At 36.1% G+C, this 21,922-nt stretch overlaps 1 long non-coding RNA gene across 3 annotated transcripts in view; it reads left to right on the forward strand.

The window, feature by feature from the left end:
• LOC116237842 (uncharacterized) overlaps nt 1-21,922 on the forward strand; it is a 305,216-nt gene that overhangs the window by 170,033 nt on the left and 113,261 nt on the right. For all 3 annotated transcript variants that reach the window (XR_016466578.1, XR_016466579.1, XR_016466580.1), the window contains 2 exons: nt 5,682-5,751; nt 6,860-6,980. This is a non-coding gene — a long non-coding RNA (uncharacterized LOC116237842). The remainder of the gene's footprint in view (nt 1-5,681; nt 5,752-6,859; nt 6,981-21,922) is intronic.

Genomic DNA, 21,922 nt, shown 5'->3' on the forward strand with positions numbered 1-21,922 from the left:
AACAAGTTTCAGTGGCATCTTCTCTGCTCCATTTGCACAGTGAAAGATACTTTAAGCTTTGTATGACAAAAGGACTTGGCTTACATCTCCATCTCTTTTTCCCCTATCTTACTCATAGCCTTTCTTTTTGGTAATGGTATTCAACATTTCCTTCAGTGCTCTTTGGTAGTGTCTCGTGATTCAGTCTGGAAAAACCACAAACAAAACAACCCAAAAACAAAACCGAAAACAACTTGGGGGGAGGAGGAGGAGCCTCCTGTAACAGAAAAGAGATCAGATCATCATTTTAGAAGTTAGTTACAAATAGACCTCCACCTTTAGTGGGATGTGAACTTCAAAGCAATGTAGCATGCAATAGAATTGAGTAGTGAGGTAGTTTAGAAAAAAACTCATCTGCAGGGTAAGTAATCCATGCTTTCCTCCAGTTTTTTTTCCTAACATTCATCTTCATTCTGTAGTGATAGAGGGTGTGCTAAGAATAATTCTGATAAAATCAGTGTTTGTGAAGTTAGTAAGATGTAACTGAACTACGTTTCTAAACGCATTCTATTTTGCCCAGATTTTGTGAGTAAGGCCATAAAATGTACCAGAGCTGATTGGATTACATTGACTGATCTAACTGCAATACACAGATGTAGATATTATATACAGGAGGCAGGCATTTTGAATAATTCTCTTTCTTATTTAACATTTGTTTGTTTTCTAAGTTTCAAGGCTGATGACAGTAAATGGCTATCGTGCCATTCTATCAGTGCTGCTCCAAATGTAATGCCTCCTGTTTTATTTTGTTGGCTCACAACATCAGTGGCAGATATTGGTGGTATGGCAGTAAAGGCTGAACCTTCCCAACAGTATTCCATTATGTGTTGTTGCTGTGTGACAGGTGGCAGCAGAGGGGCACTCTGACGGAATTACATTTGACAAGGAAGTTTGAATGAAGCAAAGGTGTGTCACTGAATTGCTCCATGAGTCAAAAATTGCAGCCGTTGACAATTCACCGATGCTTGGTGAATGTTTATGGAGACCAAGCAGTGGATGAGAGCACAGTGAGGGGTGGCTGATGTGTTTCAGCAGTGGTAGCAGAGACAGGTGTTCACCTGCACTGGTGCAGATCTACATGAATGTGGCATGCAGGCTCTTATTCATCAGTGGGGAAAATGCATAGTTAATAGCGGTGACAATCTTGAAAAACAGTGGTTTGTAGCTGAGATTTTTTTTCTATCAAATAGTGTTATTGTGCTCTTTGTATCTGTAGTGTTTTCCATGGAAAGAAATAGCAGGCACTGCTTTCAGAGCAATATATGTATATAGAAAGGTCATCATTAAACATATTTTGTCTATATAATTACACATATTATTACTCTTTTCTGCTAGAATGTACTTCTGGCATTTTCTTCATGTAGAGTCACTTTTTATACAACTTTTCTCTGCAGTCATGTTGTCTAGTTAGGAAATACTATCTGAAATTTATTTGGATTGCTTGAACAGCTAGAACTGTGACGTCTATCTGTGCCAAAAATGGGCGAAGTAGAACATCTGGAGTGGCTTAGTTAGAAAACAGAGTTTAGAAATTTAATTAGGAGAAAAACCTGACAAAATAGCAAGACATCTTTATGGCTGAAAGAATACACAGTATTTTTTCAGGCTGCTAGAGATAGAGGTCAAATAAATCTTCTTGAGCTCAAGAAGGCATTTCTGAGACTGTATGAATGCATATTTGGTCTAACTTTTGTTTAAGTGGAGCAATAACTGAGCTGGAATTGCCTGTACTGCAGGTGATGTACTGGGCTCTTCTGGCAGGATTCCAATATTTGGATACACCGACATGTTTTAGTTCAATATTAAAAATGTCAAACTCTCATTTTATTTTTTTTTCATCATCATACCACCACATTTTGTAGAAGAGATTCGTGTTTCTCATGTAAGATTTTTCTCTACAATCTTGTTTCTTTGGCAAGATTGTGTTGTCTGTTCAGATATTCTCCAAGGTGATAAACATCCAACCATTCTGATGGTATTAGTGAAAATAAGTTGCCCATTTAGTCTGGTAGCTTATTCTGGTATTCTGATGACAAGGCTTAGGCGACTGAATCTTTAAATAAGCATTTTCTCCTAAAAAAAAAATAATAATAAAAATGTTCTTCTGTAATTAGGTTAATGGATAAAATAATCTACTGTATTTGCCTTTTGCTTATAATGGTCCTGATTTGTCTCACCCTTAGTCTGTTTCCATAAAAATATCAAGGGAGATACACCAGCATAAAACAGGAACAAAGTATAGGTGAATTGGACCCTATATATATAAATATATATATATAAGATTTTGTCTCCTGAAGTTGTTATAGAAACATGGGCATATACTTTCTTTTACAAAGATTGCACTACTGAGAAAATACATTTTTCCATGACAGGAATATTTTTCCCTTCTTTTTTCCACTGTTGTAATTGAAAATACGATTGCTGCACAGAAAAACTTTCACTTGTGACTTTTTGGGTTATTTCTGTATTTGCAGTCTTTCTTTTTCAGTCTTATAGTTGTTGATAAACAGATGTGTCAAATGTTTCCTGCACTGGAATCTCCAAACTCAGCTAATGCATCAGAAGCAAGTTTGTCCTTGAGGATGACTGAGTTCCACCAATTAACTGGGCTGCACGTTGAATGTAAGAAGTAGCTTTATTCTTAGTGCTACTGGCTTGGGGAACTTACTTCTAAATAAGAAATAACTACATTTCTATTTGTAGCTCATTGTGGTTTAAAAGAGGGAAGAGGGTTAGAAAGACAGTTTAAGTAGACACTACTTTATCACAGAATCACAGAATGGCCAGGGTTGGAAGGGACCTCAAGGACCATGAATCTCCAACCCCCTGCCACATGCAGGGCCACCAACCTCCCCATTTAATGCTAGACCTTATCCTTGCTTTTATTTTTTTTTGTCAGTATTTCACAGTTTTTACTGTTGAATTGTTTTCTGATGTCTTCCTTGAGTCTTCCTTGCCTTCTTACAGAGTGCAAAAGCGTCCTGTTCACTCTGAACACAGATAATAGACTATTTTAAAACAGCAGGAAAGAAAAGCAGCAATCTGAGATTTTGAGAAAAGGAACACTTGGGGCTGAGCAACAAGACAGGTAATTAGTGAGCAGCAGATCAGACCTGGGATGAGATTTGGAGAGCTGTCAAAATATACTATTCCGTAGAGAATTTTATCTTACCCACTTGCCTTGCTGAAACTGGAACTCTTCTGCTGGTTTGCCATCCTTAGAATTCTCTAAGATTATTTTCACAGTTTTCAGTAAGAAACCACTTCATGGAGGCTTAATTTTAGAGGGGAAAAAAAAAAAGAAAAAAAAAAAAGCTGGTAGTGAAATCCTCTCAAGGCTAAGGAACGAAAAATACCATATTGCTGGCTGTCCTGCAATATGTTGCCTGCTAAAGCATGAACAGAAGCAGCGTTTTGTTGCAGGTTGCAAATTTCTTTCTATGTCCTTGAAAATCTCCACAGGAGTGCCTACACTGTTCTTCATTTACAAATTGTTAAAGACATTACCTTGCCAGTATTACCTTATCTTATCCTAATTTCTTCAGCTTGTAATAGCTGTGGCCTATTTACTTAAGAGGTCTAAATAATCATGGTTTAACAGTGGCATGGTTACCTGGGGCAGTTTCTATTCCCTCTAGAAGCATGCTTTTATGATTATGATGTTTATAAGCCTCAAGCAAGTTGTTGGGAGGGCAATGCAGCACTCAACTCCAGATGGCCCAGTTTCAGTGCTACCAGCATGATTCTTTTTTTTTTTTTTTTCTACAAACATCCTGTGACTTTTATTTTCTGCTGAGGTATTCCTTATTTATTATTTCTTTCTTAGTCAGTGTGACCTTTTAAGACATCAATGTCAATATTATTTGCTGAAATATGTAAGAGCTGAGTAGCCTGTAAAACCTTTAATAACTCTTGTTTTTTTGAAGCCTTGAGAACATTGTCTGACTATTAGAAAACCAAAGTAACAAGGTTTTATGGTTTGGCTACTAAGTCAACATGGTTAGCTAAACTTTGGCTTATGGAGTTCTGCTATTTTGTATGGTACAGTTAAATACAAGAGGCTGAGGATGGGCTAATGAACTAGAAATATTTTCCCTCCAGTTGATCCCATCAGTCTTCATATTTTATTACTTTTCTCTGCTCAGTTTCGGTCCATTTGAAAGTAGTGAAAACCTGTTCAGTCCTTGCAGTGTTGTAAGACATGCCTATGAAGAAACAGGCTGCTTAAAAGAGAATTGGTGAGCTCAAAGAAAGGTACTGACTATTGCCATGTTCTAGAAAGAGCTCTATGTCAGCAGCACAAGTGTAAGCATGACCCCAGGCGTCCTGAAAATTTCCTTGGGTCCCTCTTTCTGAGAATTCAGGATGAGAGGAACTGATTTGGTTTAAAGGTGAGCTTTGGTCTCCTGAATTTTAGTCTCATCTTCTTATCTTCCTAACTGCTATGAGCACTAACACTATTGTTAATGTTATATTTTCACCTTTTTGAATCATATCAACTCACTGTCCCTTCTCCAAGGGAAAGAATTCTTTGCGCTCTCCAGCTGAAGTTCTGTAGACACTTTTGGTATCTTTTTAGCAGGTCTTTACGTAGCAAGTCAGTTGCAGTTGAGAAATTCATCTGGCAGATATTCTCTGTGCAGTTTTATTTTTATTTATTCTACTACACAAGTTCATATCTCAGTCACAAATGCAATGTATGTAAGCAATTTCTTGCAAACTAGATTTCCCAACTTCTCCTTTGTTTTATGTGATAAAATTAACTTTTTTCTTAATCAAATGCTAAAAAAAAAAGTACATTTCGCTCCTGCAATACATGTGGCAATAGATTACAAGCCTTGTTTTCTGCATATTAAAATCGTTGCTGAATTGGTAGGTTGGAATTTCCATTTGAATGTTAATGGAAACTTAACAGTGTTAAGCTGTGTGGCTCTGTGTTGTTCTTATATTAGTTGTTATCTCTTGTTCCTTAATATTATGTCATATTATCTTCAAGTAACTACAATGAAATCATAGAACTCTGTATTTTTTCCTATGTACACTGAGCATTTGCCTTATAGGTCAGCTGCAAACTGTAGATCTTGTGTGGGGACACATTTAGTCTAGGAAGGGATTTACAAGCGTGAGGTTTTTAGTACCAAAACAATGCTGTCAGCTGGCAGACATCGTGTTCTTGATGAATCCAGTAAATTCTGGATGTCATTCCTTTTAAAGTTTTCGTTCTTTCTGTCTGGTTAATTTTTATATTGCTTCAGTCTCATTTATCCTACACATTAATGGCATGATGTTCCATAGTTTTATTGTGTTTAAATTTTACTTGTCATTGGATCTTTGACTGTTATCTCCTTTTTTATCTTTTACTTTTCTGATGTGTTTTTTTCTTCTTGCTGACTGGAAAAAAGCACTTGGAATTTTATCCCATATCAGTCCAAAGACTGAAATGCACCTCATTGTTTCAGAGCATGCTTTAATTTTCAGTGAATACCATTCAAAGTATTTCTGACAACCATTGGGCTTTGATGGTTTTAGCTGGGATTCATATGTTTGGTACTATTTCCCTATCTGTCTGTGCTATAAACCTCCTTTGATTTTAGCTTTTTACTTTAAAAAATGACTAATGTGGATTTGTTCTTTGGTTACAGTTTACTAAAACTTTTTAAGGAAAGGATCATATTGCATAGCTCGAAGAAGTCATCGGCTAAACAAACTGAGGTAGGCAAAAAACAAACCAAGCAACTGCTTATTACCACCATTATACTTTGAGTTCACTCCTCTTCTTACAACTCACTTGAGATAGATGGCATACATAAGTATTCAGTCAGTATTTTCAATGAAAACACAAAATATTGTTTGAGAAGAATGTTTCTGTCAGACCAGACTGTTAGTCATTTGTTATTCAGTGATTTCTCACATGTCTGCAGTGTTTGCATTGATTACCCAGGTTCAGTAGCAAAATATGGTAGATGAAGGAGATGTCTAGGAAATGATAAGTAGGTTAAAGCAAGGAACACAATTCCATTTCAGAAAGGAGATAAGTCAGAGACAGCTTTTTAATTCTCCAAATTCTTTTGTGTGTGTGTGCGCATGTGTAAGCACAGGAATGAGAACAAAAACAATAAAATACATTGTAAATGTAACCAAATTATGTAGTCCAAATTCTTTTTGTGTTTACATAGAACGAGCTCAGTAGCTGCCTAGCTTTGAAAACCAGTTCCTAGAGGTGTAGTGATTTCAGAGTATAGGGAAATTCGGTGTGTGCTTCCAAGTCATCTGGTACTAGCCACTGCCACAAAAGCTGTTAGACCAGATGGGGACATGCTCCTTTTATTTATATATTTCCCTATACAAAGGCATTCTTTAAAATTTAATTGAACAGACACATTTACATGTTAGCAGTAGGCTCCCTGTAGAGTGCTGAGATGAGCAGGGACAGATATACTCATGTAAGCATATATAAATTCAAGATGCTGACAGATGTGTGCTTTATTTCGGTATTTCAAAACAGTACCCTTTCTGCAATAAAAATGCAAAATGATAGCAAGCTTTTCTTGCAAGTAGACAGGAAAAGCAAAAACAAATGAACAACAACAAAAAAAAAAACTCCACAATATATTCATATTTTCCCAATGTTTATGTGGGAGAATATTGTTAAATATCTTACCGCATGTAGAGCAAATAGCATAGGCTATTTTTGAAATATTTATTGTTTTATTCAGAATCTACTGAATACTTACACTTTGATGTAAAGGGCACTAGTATAGTTGGCTTTTTTTTATATATATATATATATTTTTTTTTTTTTTCCTCCTGATTTTCGTAGATAAGCTCTGAGAAGTCCTGTGTGGTGAGTCCTGCAGATGGGCCAGCTCGGTGAATACTCTGTAAATCTCAAAGAACCTTTTTCATGGGAGAAAAAGTCATTGCCATTTGGCCTTCTCAAGGTGGGACACCTAAGGAATGTCTGTAACCAAACATACAGATGCCTAGGGAGTTTTAATGATTCAAGCTTGATAAAATTTAAAAATGTGAGAACTTTCAGTTCAGATGTTACTTGCTTCAAATTCTAGAGACTAGAAAGCACATGAATGGAGTCTTTAGATTTCACAGTTTTGAACTGGATTGCCTAACGTGATCAACAGGCACTTGAAATCCATCCATGTTATTCTGAGGATCAGATTCTTATTTTTGGCGAATACTATCCTGTGATTTATCCCAAGGAGATATTCAGAGATTATGCTGATATTCAAGAGTTTCTTTTTCCAGATAACTCAGATATTATTAGTGTGTTATTTTCTCATTCAGAAAACAGCGATTGGTGGAACCTGCCATATTTTATTTGAAACCTGCCTTTAGTTAAAGCACATAAATTGTTCTGTATAATTAAATACTGAGGACTCGGGGCAGATAATTAAGAAAGTTAGATTGTAGGCGTCTTCTTTTTAAGTTGGTAATGATCTTAGTCCTCCTCACTCCAGAAAGTCTTGAAATGTCTACTTAAGAGCATGTGATTTTTCACTCGAAGTTGCAAAGCAGTTGTCCTAGGCTATGTTCACAGCTAGAATTGACATTTGACCATAGATGAGCACATTCCTGGGTATCAATCTCCTAAGTGTCCTGCCTAAAGCCGGACCATGCTATGAACTTTCACTGTACTTCAGTGAAGTTGTCTCCTTAAATACCGACACAAACATGCAGTTATCATTCTGCAGACGTTTTGACTGCATACAAATCCATCTTTCCAGCAACAAAATTCTGCTGGTCTTTACACCATCCTCTCTTCCTCCCAGCATAATGATATAAAGTTATGCTTACTTTTCCTGAAGGATACTTAGTTAATCTGCCAAGAGTTTAGCCAACTTGAGGTAGATCCACTTTTTGCTCTGTCTCTTAAGAAGAATACAGTATTTGTAGCATGATGGGAGCTTGGTTCTCGACTCTGAACACACACAGAAACACAGCTGACAGGAAGATTGCAAAGAAAATTCTTCTGCTTCTGGTTTTCTAGGCGTGTCCTTTTGGTGTTGGTATCCTCCCAATTTGGAGTGAGCATTCTGTCCTTCTCACATAAAGATATTCCCCTTTTCCCCTCAGGAATTTTTGAGCAATATTAATTTTTTGCCAACGTTTTGATGAAACTTAAAATGGACTTTATGAATTGCTTCGGCATCTTTTTCAATCTCTCTCAATCACAATTAAGAATAACTCCAGCATGGAGGTTTGATCTGTCAAATGCAAAATGCTTCACTACTCTATTAAGATTTTTCACCAGGTCAGAAAGATTTTCTTGTTAAGTGAGCAGGAAAAAGAGCACATACACAGTCAGTTACCAGTCCTCTACTGGCAAATGTTGGCATTCTTTCCTGTGGTAATGCAGTCACTTCTGATCAGTGCACATACCTTTAAATGTCTAAGTCTCTTAGTGGATTAAATGCTGGAGGATTGAACACCTTTTCATAATATTTTTTTTTAATGTGTACCAAATTCAAGGGGAATTAACAATTAAATTTTGTAACCCTTTAATCATCCATGGGTGATCCTGTCAGCTGTTGTTGTTCCTTACACAATTCTTAAGGAGCATTTTAGAAATGATAACTGCTTGACTGTTCAACAGCACCATGATTTCCAGAGGTCAGCACAAGTTGTCAGTTCTGCTTGCAGTTGTCTTGTGCCCACCAGTCTCCTCTAATTGCACACAGGACTTTCACAGTGTAGAAAAATCACATGACACATTCTGATTGATAAAGAATCCATCACTGCATGATTGTTTTCACATTATTATTATTTTTTTAATGTTTGCACTGCAACCAAAAATTTGCATTTAAAAGGCTGCTTGTATTTAATACTGTGACATGTACGTTATCATTTACTTTTGCAGTTCTTCCAGCTAAATTTAGGAAGACAGTTTTGGGTCATGAAGTCTAGAGAAATGTTTCGAATACTGAAAAAGAAGAATTTGTACAATTAATATGCCATGTATGAATTTATGTGAATAAAATTTGAAATAGAAATTGCTCACTATACTCCATCTTGGCATATTTAATTGTACTGGATTATTCATTCTTTTGGTTGGAATGTTACACATGCGCACGTGTATGAACACACACAGCATCCACTAAATGCAGTTGTCCAAGGCTGGGCATTCTGTAGTGTTTAGGGTGGATTTAGTTAATCAGTGTTGATTTACAGAACTCAGGTTGCAATTGGAAAGGTCTCCTATGTCAAACAGTGAATAAAGTTAACCAGAATATCATCCTAATTTTTTATCTGTGGCACTTTTATGGTATAGTTAGAAATTGTGTTGTACAATAAATAGTTGCTACATTCTCAGTCATTGGGCTTAGCTGCAGAGAAATAGGATAGAGCAGAATGTAACAGAATTAACTGAACTGAGAATGGTATCAGTACTGAAATCAGTGCTGAATTGACAGTGGCATCAAGGACGGCTGGTCAAAACTTTCTGGGTCATAAGACCTTCAGTGCAGGTAGCCAGGGAAGAGAATTGGGAACTATAAAGTTTCCATTGAAAGTACAGTTTCCTCTAATTTACAAGAGTTTCATCAGTCTTGCAATTGCAATGGTAATAATTACTGGACTTATATTTAGTTCAGACTAATTTACTGGAAAATAAGGATTTCTCCTCTCTTGTTCCTATCTGCGTATTGTTATCACTTTCCTTAGATTTGTCAGCATCTTTTTTTCATAATTACATATATACATTATTTTGTATATACATGCATACAAACACAAATATGCACAAAAATGTATATTTATGTACACAAGTGTGTGTGTGTATACATATATATATATATATATATATATATATATATATATGCATATTAACCCAGGCACATACACTTCAGCCCTTCATATTTTTCATTTGGGGATATTTCATTACCTTCCATACCTTAGAAGTTTTCTACGTCAGTTATAAAAAATATATATGTATATATAATCAAATTCTATAAATGAAGAGAGAGAGAGATTTGAAAGCTTTATAAAGTCAATAAATAATAGGTTGAATGGCCATAGTCAGAGGGCTGTTAATGGCTCGATGTCCAGGTAGTGGTGCAGGCCAGCCATGAGTGATGGCCCCTAGCGATCCATCTTGGGACCAGTGCTCTCCAGAGTCTTTATCAACAACATAGACACTGAGATTGATGGTACCCTAGGATTGATGGTGTCTGCCGATGACACCAAGCTGAGTGGTGTAGTTGATACAGTTGCAGAGCGATAGGACAAGAGGGAATGGGTTTAAACTAAAAGAGGGGAGATTTAGAGGTCAGGAGGAAATCTTTTACTCAGAGGATGGTGAGGTGTTGAATCAAGCTGCCAGAGAGATTGTGAGTGCCCCATCTCTTGAGGCATCCAAGACCAGGTTGGATTGGGTCCTGGGTAGCATGATCTACTGTTGGCAATCCTGTCAGTGGCAGGGAGTTTGAACTAGATGAAGTGTGTGGTCTCCTCCAACCAAAGCTGTTGTATGCTTCTGTAGAAAACTCTAATATAGAAGGCCTTTGCCATGTTTGGTATGTTCAATCATTTCTCATATACATGACCATGAGAAAAGATCTTTGTTTAGATGGATAGTACTTGGTACAGATGGTTAGGGAGAAGCTGAAATTGAAATAAATTTCAGCTAATTAGTTCTGGCTGCTCTTTAGGGAACATCTAGCGTATTTTTCTTACTTTGAGAGCTGAAGTGAATCATGTGGCTTTGAATTTTTTTTAAAAAAGTAACTTTTGAGCTCTAGAAAGCTAAGTGTTCTAGATTATAATAATTCTTGTATCTGATAATAGAAAGAAATGTCACACACATTCCTAAAACTTTCAAGTGGAGTCAGGAAGAAGAATCAGGCAAATACATGCTGGAAGCTAAATATTTCTTTATTCTAGTAAATGGTAGTTCTCATTTGCATACTTTCCTTTCTGGTTTGTCAGTCCATGTACTGAAGCTTTCAATTATTCATTATTTTAATACAATGTGTTCAAATTTATCAGTTCCTATAGCTCATGAAACTTCTGTTACTATCAAATATTAGTGTTTTAATACTTAGAACTGTCTCACTGTTTCCCTCTGCTGTTTTACTGAGACATTGCTTGTTTTTCCAAGCTAAACACCTCTTAGCTTACTTTAAAGTCAAATTGTATTATTTTTGTTGTCTCAAACATCTTCCAGAAGATCTCCAAAACTATTAAAACATTCTCTATGATGTGTAAGCAATACAGGAACACAGAGGGAATTAGAAATGTAGAAATACATAAGCAGTAAGGCAAAGGATGACTTTTTTTGAATCATAAAGCCAGGAGTGATGGAGATGTTCCAGTTGCTTGGTTAAAACATCCTTCAGCTAAAGCTGAGATGTGCTAGGAGGAAAGCAGAAAAAGGAAGCACTTCAACTGCATGCTGCTTTTCCATTAAGGGCATCTACAGATAATCATAACCTAGGGTCTGCAAACCCCTGTGAGAAGACAGAATGGGATGGGAGATGACAGAACAGGAATGTTTCCACATAATTCCCCAAGATCTGCTGCTGTGGATTGAAACTTTCAGATTTGTTTTTCTTCTTTTCAGTAGAAAAGAAAATTTTATTGGAGCAGAATAAAAATATCACTTAGTTTTGTTTTCATTGGGGAAAGGATAAGGTCTTTAGAGAAGGCAGGAAAGTGAACCATTACTTAAAATAAGCTTTGATTTACAAACGTAATGTTTAGGTTGGGCGGTTTGCCAAGGTTTACTATACTCTATCTCAACCCTACCTCTGCTGTCTGAGATGTATAAGTTGTTTGTAAACTGAGATTATTAATGAGCTAGTTGACAACGGAGCAGGTTTTATATTTCAACAGATGTCAGTCCTAATAATCTAAAAATATTTGAGGAAAGATTTTTCCACATTCTTTTGCGTTCTAAAAAAGAAAAAAAAAAACCAACTTTTTATCCTAAATAGAATATTTTTTGGAAGGTACACTGAGCCATCTTTGTTTTGCAAATCTAATTTAAGAATTTAACTGCCGATCAGTGTGCATTCAATTCTCTTCAAAATATTTGGTGAATCTTCTTTTAAAGGTGAAAGAAATTTAGTTTGTCATAAATATGTTCTATATTTCTTTTCAGTAGAGTTCTACTTCTAAAATCAACTTAGCTCTTGCATTTTTTCTACTGCAAATACAGTATTTTCTTTTTAGCTTGATTATTTTAATGCATTAACCTATTTCCCCTCAAAACAAGTAGGTTTACTATAATATTTCAAAACATCTTTTTTTTTTGTTAATGGTATAGGGCAATCATATACATATTTTTACTGATAACTCTTTGCAAGAGCAGGTACAATGTTTTTTCCTGGTTTGTGAAAAAATCAATGATGTTTGCTTGTTTAAAGTATTACTCTGTCTTAGTGCTAAAGAATTTTTAAATAAGTCTCCAAATTTATTTCTATGATAACTTTAGTGAATATATTCTGTAATTTACTTTCTTGATGGTGTTACTATTTTCTTCCAGAGGTAAACATCTGCATAATCTTATCGTTTTCCAGTACCAATCTTTATTCACTTATAGCTTATGTTAGCTTCTTGGGGTTTTCTTGTAAGATCCTGGACTTATATTTGTACTATTTGAGGATGCAGACGGACCTATTAGGCAATCTAATATTTCTCAAAGTTTTGAAATTAAGAAGAGAAGAAAATTTACTTGTCCTTCTCATTTTTCTCTTGTTAGGTAAGCATGCTTCTGCTGAAGCCAGAAATCTGGTCTTACTTTCTTTGAAAAGCCTGATTTTTTTTTTCCACCAATTTACAAGAAATGTATAGAAGTTCTCATATTCTATTTCTTCCAGAAATCACTTAGAAATTTCATGTAGACAGAAATCAGTAATTTTAGTCACTTTAAAACACGACATAAAGTGATGCCCAATAATGAACTTCAATAACAGCTTTTAAATTACATCAAACATGAAAGGACCTGTGATCTTCATTTTAATTGATACAGGTTGTGTTTAGATGTTATACCTTTGGCAAGTCTGAAACAAACAGGTCTCTAAAACAGCTGATTTGCCCATTTGTGAGTAGTCATTGCTAAGGTAATTTTAAATTTAAAAATAGCAAGGATGGCAATTCTTTAGTTAATCAAAGTCCATTCATTAGGTGAATGGATATATGGTATGACACACAATTTGCTTACCTGCTTGCCTGAAAATACTGAAGTGGCTGATTAGGAATCAAAAAGTCTCTGCAGAAACAAATATTTGAATATTCTGCAAGGTCTTGGCAAGGCAGAAATAAATTTTAACAATTTAAAGAGAAATCCAGTTAGGAAAGACAGATTATCTGGTTTTGCTGTTAGCTGGGCTTCAGCTGGTTGAAGGTGCACTCCTGTGCATTCAGCACTTGGAAATAAAGAACAGTGAACACTGATACTTTGAGAAGAGAGAACTTGCATTTAAATAAGAGGAAACAAAAGGCTTATTTGAGTAGATCTGAGGTTCTGTAGAATTACATGGATTTCAAAATAAGTATGTATCATTTGAGAGCTATACATGTACACATACTTCTGTTTGCATGCTAAGAAGTTCAGTAATGTAAAAGCATTTTGTTTCTGTTAAAATTTGATGAAATAATGGCTATTCTAGGAAGCAGGAGGTGTGTGAGATATTCCAAAGTTATATAGAAAGAAATAAAGCAGAAACATGATGTTAGTATGCTTCAGATGTTTTGCAGAAGCACAGACACAGGCTTTTACCTCAGTTTGCAGAGAACTCCCTCTCTGCAGCCAGATTCCCTGATGAGTTTGACACCACCAGCTTATTTTGAGTATGAGATACAACCCAAGGTGGCCAGCGTTTTGCAAACAAAGTTTGTTCTGGGTAAACCAAGAAGCAAAACTTTAGACATGTGAGGAATACACAGGCTTTAAATCTTTGTTAGAAGGAGGATATTAGATTAATACTTCAGCATATAAACTCTATCTGTAGCCAGCTTGTGGGACTCACTGAGAGATGTGACCTTGGCATTCCTCCTTCTGGCTATGAGTATTTTTCCCCTCCCCCTGTGATGTGTTTTTGTCTTTTGTGATTAAATAGAAAGCATTCCACCTCATGGCTTTTGCAGGGTATTGATAGGTAAAACCATCTGTAGCCCACATATTTGATAAATTAGTAAGACATTGCAAAAGTAAAGAGTAAAAACTATTTAGGGTGATAATTAATGCATGTCCTGAAATATTTGTGGTAGAAAAAATGTTTGAGATGCTGAATGTTTTCCAGTGATTGAGATGGCCCACTTGAAACTCTTTTTCATCATTTTTTGCCTACTGTTAATATAAAGTATGTGGGGAATACTATGCTACCATTTTTTTGCTTTGATTTTCAATGAAAATGAATTGATCTTTTCGAGTCAGGCTGCAAGATTATTTTTTTTAAGACTTGAATTATGTTTAAAGAAACTTGTCTATGTATTTAACTGCAATCTATATATCTGAGGGGGTGGAAGAGACCTTGTGGTCATAATTCCAGAAAATCTTTGAAGCAGAAACTCATTAAATGCAGTGCACACAACTGTACATGTGCACTGTACGTATGCACTAGTTAGTAACCACCTACATTTGTGTCTGCACAATTTGTGGCATTTGTGTCCGATTGGTTCCACATACTCATTTTATGTTGAACCCTGTTTATTCTTCACAGTCCCTGAGAATGGATCAGAGGATAGAAGCCTGATACTTAGAATCAAATGAAGGTGGCAATCAGCAGTTGTTTTTATTACAAATTCAATGAATTATTCTGTTTTTGTTTTACGTGAACAGTCCCATTCTATTTGCTATTTCTTCTTCCTTTCCCATGCCACAGAAAATAGCACACACTGATGACAGTATGAAAATTCTACCAATGGATATAGCCTCTATTTTTCTTTCAGGAATTTATATGTAATTGTGACTTTGGAAATGAGTTTAAATTATGTCTTTCTCTGTTGAACCAAGTGTTCCTTAAACTTTCAGCTCTCTGCCCTACTCCATTTGTGTCTCCATTATTATTATTTCATTATTGTTACTTGGTCTGATTGCAACTTTCAAGGAGAATTTCAAAAACTGATCACTTCAAGGGACCTTTGAGTCTGTGGTAAGATAGATAAACAAGCATACCCTCACCGTGGCTGTGTGTGTATAAATTTTAGCTCTGAAAGAATGCAATGAGAATGAGCAATAAAGAGTACAAAATATTTTTAGCTGTAGAGAGCAGCAGTGGGCAGTTAGACTTTTTTGACCATTGTTTATTATAAATTTTTCCTTACTCATCTTCCATCCTATCTGAATAACAACACACTGCAGTAACATCTGCAGATTTTTTCCTTTATGTACTTTTCTGAGAAAGCTGTGCCTTCTCTTTTTACTGATGCTGTGCTAACTATATTTAATGATGCTGAGCTGTGATCCACTGCAGATCAAACAATTTCACTGAACTGGTTGCAGTAACACCAGTGTTTTTACCATAGACTGAATAAATAACAAGCAAGTGCAAGCACCCTGTTCATGGACTTGTTTGAGAATATTAGAGAAAAAAATAGGAATAAGCATGTTACAGTGATCTTTATTTACAGCTCTTCTTGTGTGTGATAGCTCTGTCACTGTCTAATAACAACTTATGACATATAGGAAACAATTAAGATTCTTTAGCAGGGAGCACTGTCCTCTCAAAATAAATTAATTCACAGTTAAGCAAGGAAGATTTCTTATGTGTACAGAGGTGTGAATATATAAGAACAACAAGTAATATTTAATTCATTTGTTCTTTGTCTTACAGTATGTTTGGGTATTTCCTTTTTTATTTTTATTTTTTTACTGAAGATAAATAGATGTATTTTGGCAAACGTGCTGCCTACAAATTTTGTGATACATCTCTTTCTTTGTGTAATTTCTATTGGGATTTAGGCTGCAATAGAGCACCTAAAGCACAAGGTATTACTATTGTAAAATTCTAGTGTTAATATTGCAGCAGTGCCACTAACGCTAGTTGCTACAACAAACTCAAGGATGCAGGCTTCTGATTTCCACTCTCCACAATTATCTTAAAGATAAGTGGGACAAGCAATAGCTGGGGGCTAGGAGGAATTTGAAAAAACAAACAAACAAGGTTATGTCTAATATTTTTACCAGGAAAAAAAAAGCCCCCAGGATAAAAGCAATGACTGATCAGACTTCCTTTAGGGATGTATTCCTGTCTTTGACTTTCACTCTGAAGATATTCAGCCTCTGCATATATATTCTTGATAGCCTTGTCTTTATTCTAGTCACCTTTCCTCAGTGTCTTAATGTATTTACTTTAGTAAATACAAAATTAAAAAAAGAAAAAAAGTATCCTCTTTAAAACATCTTTTATGCTCAGCTTTACTAGGTAGAAGTGGGAATAGAAGTGGGCATAGACCAAGAGTGGCTCAGTATGCTGCCTCAGGAGGAGAAACTGTAGTGCTGTACACTGTTGGCTAAGAAGTGTTTTTCTAATGGAAGGATTCTACTGTGTTCTGTGATCTTTTCCAAAGATATGACAGAACAGAAGAGTCAGAAACGTGAGTATTCAGAAAGTGGAAACAGTTTGTTGAGCATCTACAGCATGAGCAGATCTTGATGGGGTTGGGCTTTGGTGAAGAACAATAGTTCAGGCATTTTTGTGTAAGTTAAAGGAGTGTCTGTTTCTTATTACCATGTAAAGTATCTAGATTTCATGAAGTTGTAAGTGGTGACATCCAGAAAGGACATTTTCAAGTGCAAATAAGAGACCAAGTAGGGTAACTTCTGTACAGCCTTGAGGGCTGGCAGTCATGTTATTTCACTATTTTGTGACTCAGGAAAATGCATCCCTTGGGGTGTCGTGTAGAAGGAATGTATTGATGCTCATTTTCCAGTGATATGCAGACATGTTGTGTCTGCCTACCAGTCTCTGGAAATGACAGTGAAAAAAAATCTGCCTTCACTGAAGACTTGTTTTCAAGACCTGAAATATCTAAGCAATACACGTTAAATAAAACAAAATCACAAAATCACCTTGGTGATTCTGTGAAATATAAATAAGTGATGGCTTTTTAGTGCTGACTCTTGTGCAACCAGCCACCATAACTTTTTGTTGTGAACTGTGTAGAGAAATGTGTGCTGGAGAGACAAAAGAGTCAATAAGAGCAATAGCGTAAGCAGAAAACAAGAGGGATCTGGACTGAATTGCTTAGGCTCTGTCAGAGTAACAGGGGCACCATCAGTACATGAAAACTCCACTGGAATGAAAAGCAATTTCATGGTAATTCATGCAAACATTACTCTTGTCTTCTGGCAAGGTTATCTAAGGATAACAGTTATAAAAAGAAGGTATTCAAATGAACTGCTTGCTTTAATTGACTGGAGGTCCACACAGCATCACTCATACTTATCTCTTTGCATTCATACTTTAAAAAAAAAAAAAAGTATTAAAATAAGGTTCTTTTTATGCATTTAGTATTTGAGAAGAAGCAAAATATTACATTACACAGTGAAAAGTTAAAGGTCTGAATTCTGAATTACTTATGCAATACCATACATATATATACATAATGTACATATAGACATATCTGCATAATACACACGTGATTCTGAAGGCTGTAGGTATTTTGGAAATTGATTGTTATTAAATCACTTGATCTACATGATCAAGTGATCTAATGAAACTTCGTGTAACTGATTTGTTTTATGAATCTGTACAGTAGGTTTTGCATATTATGAAAATCACTTCACAGCTTGCACACCACTGCAGATTTGCAACTAAACTGGCTTTTAAAGACTCTCTACTATAGAAGCTGTGGGGAAAATGGCCAAAAATTCAAACTCTTGATCAATTCTTAAAATAACACTTTGATTGCAAGTTAAAACAAACAAACAACAAACCCACAAGAGCAACAAAACCAAGACTAAACACATTCAGATTTCTCCGACTCTTTACCTTTTGTGTATCCTACTGCAACTGTAATCCCAAATTTTGACCTCCTCCTTCACTTCTGAAAATATTTGTTTGGTGGCACAATCCAACTCCCTGACTCTTCTGCTAAAAAACTTCTCTTGATTTTACCAAGAGAGAGCATATGAGTCCTGATATTTATGCAGAGAAAGTTAAGAAATATAATTATTTTGAACACAACTCTTAGAAAGATTAACAGTAATTATTATCTATGCAAAAGTCATGACTGACAGAAAGACTCCTGCTAGGATGCAGTAAATAAATATTTCTGTCAATTTTAGATGGATCTTGACAGTTGTTTTTTTTCTTTTCTTACCATCTCCATCTTAAGAGAAAGAAGAAAAAAATTGTTTAATACTCCTCAGTCTATTATCTGCCAATCTTAGGACTGTTTTATAACTATGAAAAGGCTTCTTTAGAATACTAGATTTCACCAGATTAAAAGTCTTTGTGTTGCTTTGTTCACAAGCTATTTCAGAAGATGTAATGAACCTGTGGTAGGTGTGCATGGGATTATTTTACGTTCCTGCTACAATTTATATGACACTCTCAAAGCTGAAGCATAAAGGCATATTTCTTCTGACAGTTAATTTTAAAGTGTTTTACTATGAAAATGAAGAAAGTTAAGGCTCTAATTTCCCTCTTTTCAATCCTCCTTCTGCTCTTCTTTCTATTCCTCTTGCCACTCTTTCCTGTGGTTTATCTTTTCATTGGTAAATAATAACAGCTTATCAGCATATTTACTTCTCTTATGCAAGTTATAATGGCACAGGTCATTGCCAGAGAGCTGTTGTACTAAACCACTTAAAATAACTGTAGCAAAGCCAATACTGTCAATATTTTAGGTGTTCCTTTAGGATTTTGGCTTCACTTGAGAGAAGTGTGTTCTCTGTGGATGGCAAATGCATCTTCGATAAATTTACTATCTTCCTTTTTAATCTAGGGGGGAAAAAAAAGCCCTGAAATGAGTATCTGTATCCCCTGATTCATATTTCCACGTAATTACTCAGTGGCACAGGTATTCTGTCTTAAACTGCAACTTAACTTTCAGAAGGAGAAACAATTTGTATTGTAAGAACAGGGAGCATGTATAGTAACTTAGCTATCTTTCAGCTTATTTTATATGACTGAAACTGCTGTGCTCTAGACAAGTAACAGTGCTAACCTCTGGCAGTACATGCATTCAGGACTTTATCCTCCTTTCCCTTCATGCAAAGCTATTGATCTCCTATTCATATCCTGAAATGGGCCTGAGGTCAAATTAAAAGACATTGAGTGACTTCCTTGCTAGTGTGGATCTTGGGGCAGATCAGCTGCAAGACTGGGTGGAAGAAATGGGCCTGGGGCTGTTGGTTGATGATCAATGTGCCCAGGCAGCAAAGAAGGCCAATGGCATTCTAGCTTGTAGAAGAAGAAATAGTGTTGCCATAAGGAGCAGGGAAGTGATGATCGCTCTGTACTCAGCTCTGACAAGGCTGCATCTTGAGTACTGTGTTCAATGTTGGGCCTCTTACTACAAGAAGGACATTTAGGCTCTGGAGCACATCCAGAGAAGGGCAATGAGGCTGTGAGGGGTCTGGAGCACAAGTCATATGGGGATCAGCTGATGTAACTGAGATTGTTTAGTCTGAACAAGAGGAGAATCAGGGGTGACCTTATCGTTCTCTACAACTACCTGAAGAGAGATTGTGGTGAGATGCAGATCAGCCTTTTCTCCCACGTAACTGGTGATAGGACTAAGGGAAATGGCCTCTAGTTGTGCCAGGGGATGTTCAGGTTGGATATTCTTCTCTGGATGGAATTTCTTCTCTAAAAGATTGGTCTGGTGCTGGTACAGGCTGCCCAGGGAGGTGGTGGAGTCACTGGTCCCTGGAGGTGTTCAAGAAATGTTCATATGTTGGGAGTAAGGGATGTGGTTAAGTGAGGAAGTATTGGTGGTGGGTGTATGGTTGGACTAGATGATCTTGGAGAGTTTTTACAACCCTGATGGTTCTATGGTCTTCTACCAAACACCTTCTACACTCATGTAATGAAGGGCTAAAAAGTGTTAGCTGTAATTTCCTTAAGGATTACCTACCTGAAAGAAATGAGTCTTCAAAGACATTCTTATAGGAGTATAAGGATCCTTCTGAACTTCTCTATTCACCATACTTAACGGTAGAAGGCATTCTGTATGTAATACTGAAGGTGTCTGATGGGACCAGTAAAACTTTACATCTGGCATAGGCTGGCAGGAATGACTGATGTTGCCATTTTGCTCAGATCTCACCCTGTTTAATTTTCACTCAGACTGTCTGGGCTAGTCTAATGCCTTGAGAATATCTAAGACAAGTATTTAATTAGAGTGTGTCTTTCTTCAGGGGGAAAAAAAACACAGGAGTGGTTAATGAGACCTCTTCATTGATCCTTCAACACTAGTAAAGTTGCTTTACAGTGATTAAGACTGAAAAACAAGGAACGTGAAAAGCTGCTAAGGAGCTGTGAAAACAAGAGTTTCAAATATCAAGCATGTTATGTCTGGTGCTGTATTGAAGTAGGCCATCTGTAGAAATGGCAAGTGCATTATGAAACATTAGTAGTGATTTTGCAGGAATGTGGAAATGATGAATAATCCAGCTAATGAAAGCGAGCAGAGATGCTCACTTATATCCGGCATTGTATCATACAGAACAATTAAAATGATAAATATCTAAATTTTACATGGAAGGGACAATAAGTCTGGAAAAACACTTTTTATTTTTCCCTAAAATTTGAGATACTTTTGAAGGCATTAGTAAAGCAATTTCTGTTTAAAATGAAAGAATCCAAGTTAGCTGAAATGAGCCAGTAGTTGACTGTTCGGAGAACTTTTGTTGGTCTTCAGGGATTTTGCCAGCTTTGCAGGTGGCCTGATTACAAGTACAGAGTTAATGTCATCCTGTCTCAGTAAATATGGTAAAAACAGAGAATCTTCCCAATGGAAGAGCCTTAAAAAAAAAAGCCTAAAAAGATTTTTTAAATTTTTTTCTCCAAAATTGGCTTTAAGGAATTCCAATGTGATGTGTTAATTGCCTTAAATACTCTGTCTCAGAGCAGTAATACATCATTAGTTTTTACTCAGAAGAAAAAATCCTAAAAAACTTCTGTTTTACTTTCGTCTTGTGTGTGAGCATTGCTCTATAATTACTTTTGTTTCTCTATTCTGTGGAAGAGTAGATATGTATTCTGTACGATCCCCTCTAAGATTTTGCCTTCCTCTGAGGCAGAACTGATACTCAAGTAGGCAGAGTCTGAGTCTGACCTAACGCTCATTTTAGTCAGTAGAAAGACTGACTGATTCTTTTTCATCAGAGGTTAATGAGAGGAAAATCATGTTCTTTGGAGGCACAGTCAAGAACCGTGTGCTGGCTGTTCCCTTCCATTTTCAGCTGGGTTAGCAGTACGTATTGCACTGCTTTTTTGTTTCTCAGTTATTCCTTGTAATGGCAAGATTTTTAGAAGTTCCATAGTAAGTGAAATTTAGATTCTAAAGACATCTGACATTGAATAATGGGGATATTGAGTGAAAAACCACTCCTTTCTGCCTTCTTTCATATATCATATTAGTCCAATATGCTCGTCTCCATACTTTGCTAATCTAACTTTACAGGGAGGTGCAAATAACTTTTTGTAATCTTTTTCTAGCTTGTGTATATAGTCTAAGTACACTAAGACTATGACAGTGACAGCAGTAAGGTATCAGATTGAAATCAGACTTTTTATTTTAGTTCTACACTGTGCTTTTGACATGATTCAAAATGTCTAAGAATACCTTCTTCGAGTGGACAGAGGTACTTCCACAAAAACGTGTACTATTGCCAGAAGGGTGAAGCGGATCGGTTGGTAAATCTGGCTGACCTGTGTTTGGTGCAAATGTTCTGAGGGAATGGGAAGAGAACTGT

Source organism: Phasianus colchicus, chromosome 5, assembly GCF_987193195.1.
Source record: "Phasianus colchicus chromosome 5, bPhaCol1.hap1.1, whole genome shotgun sequence".
Taxonomy (NCBI): domain Eukaryota; kingdom Metazoa; phylum Chordata; class Aves; order Galliformes; family Phasianidae; genus Phasianus; species Phasianus colchicus.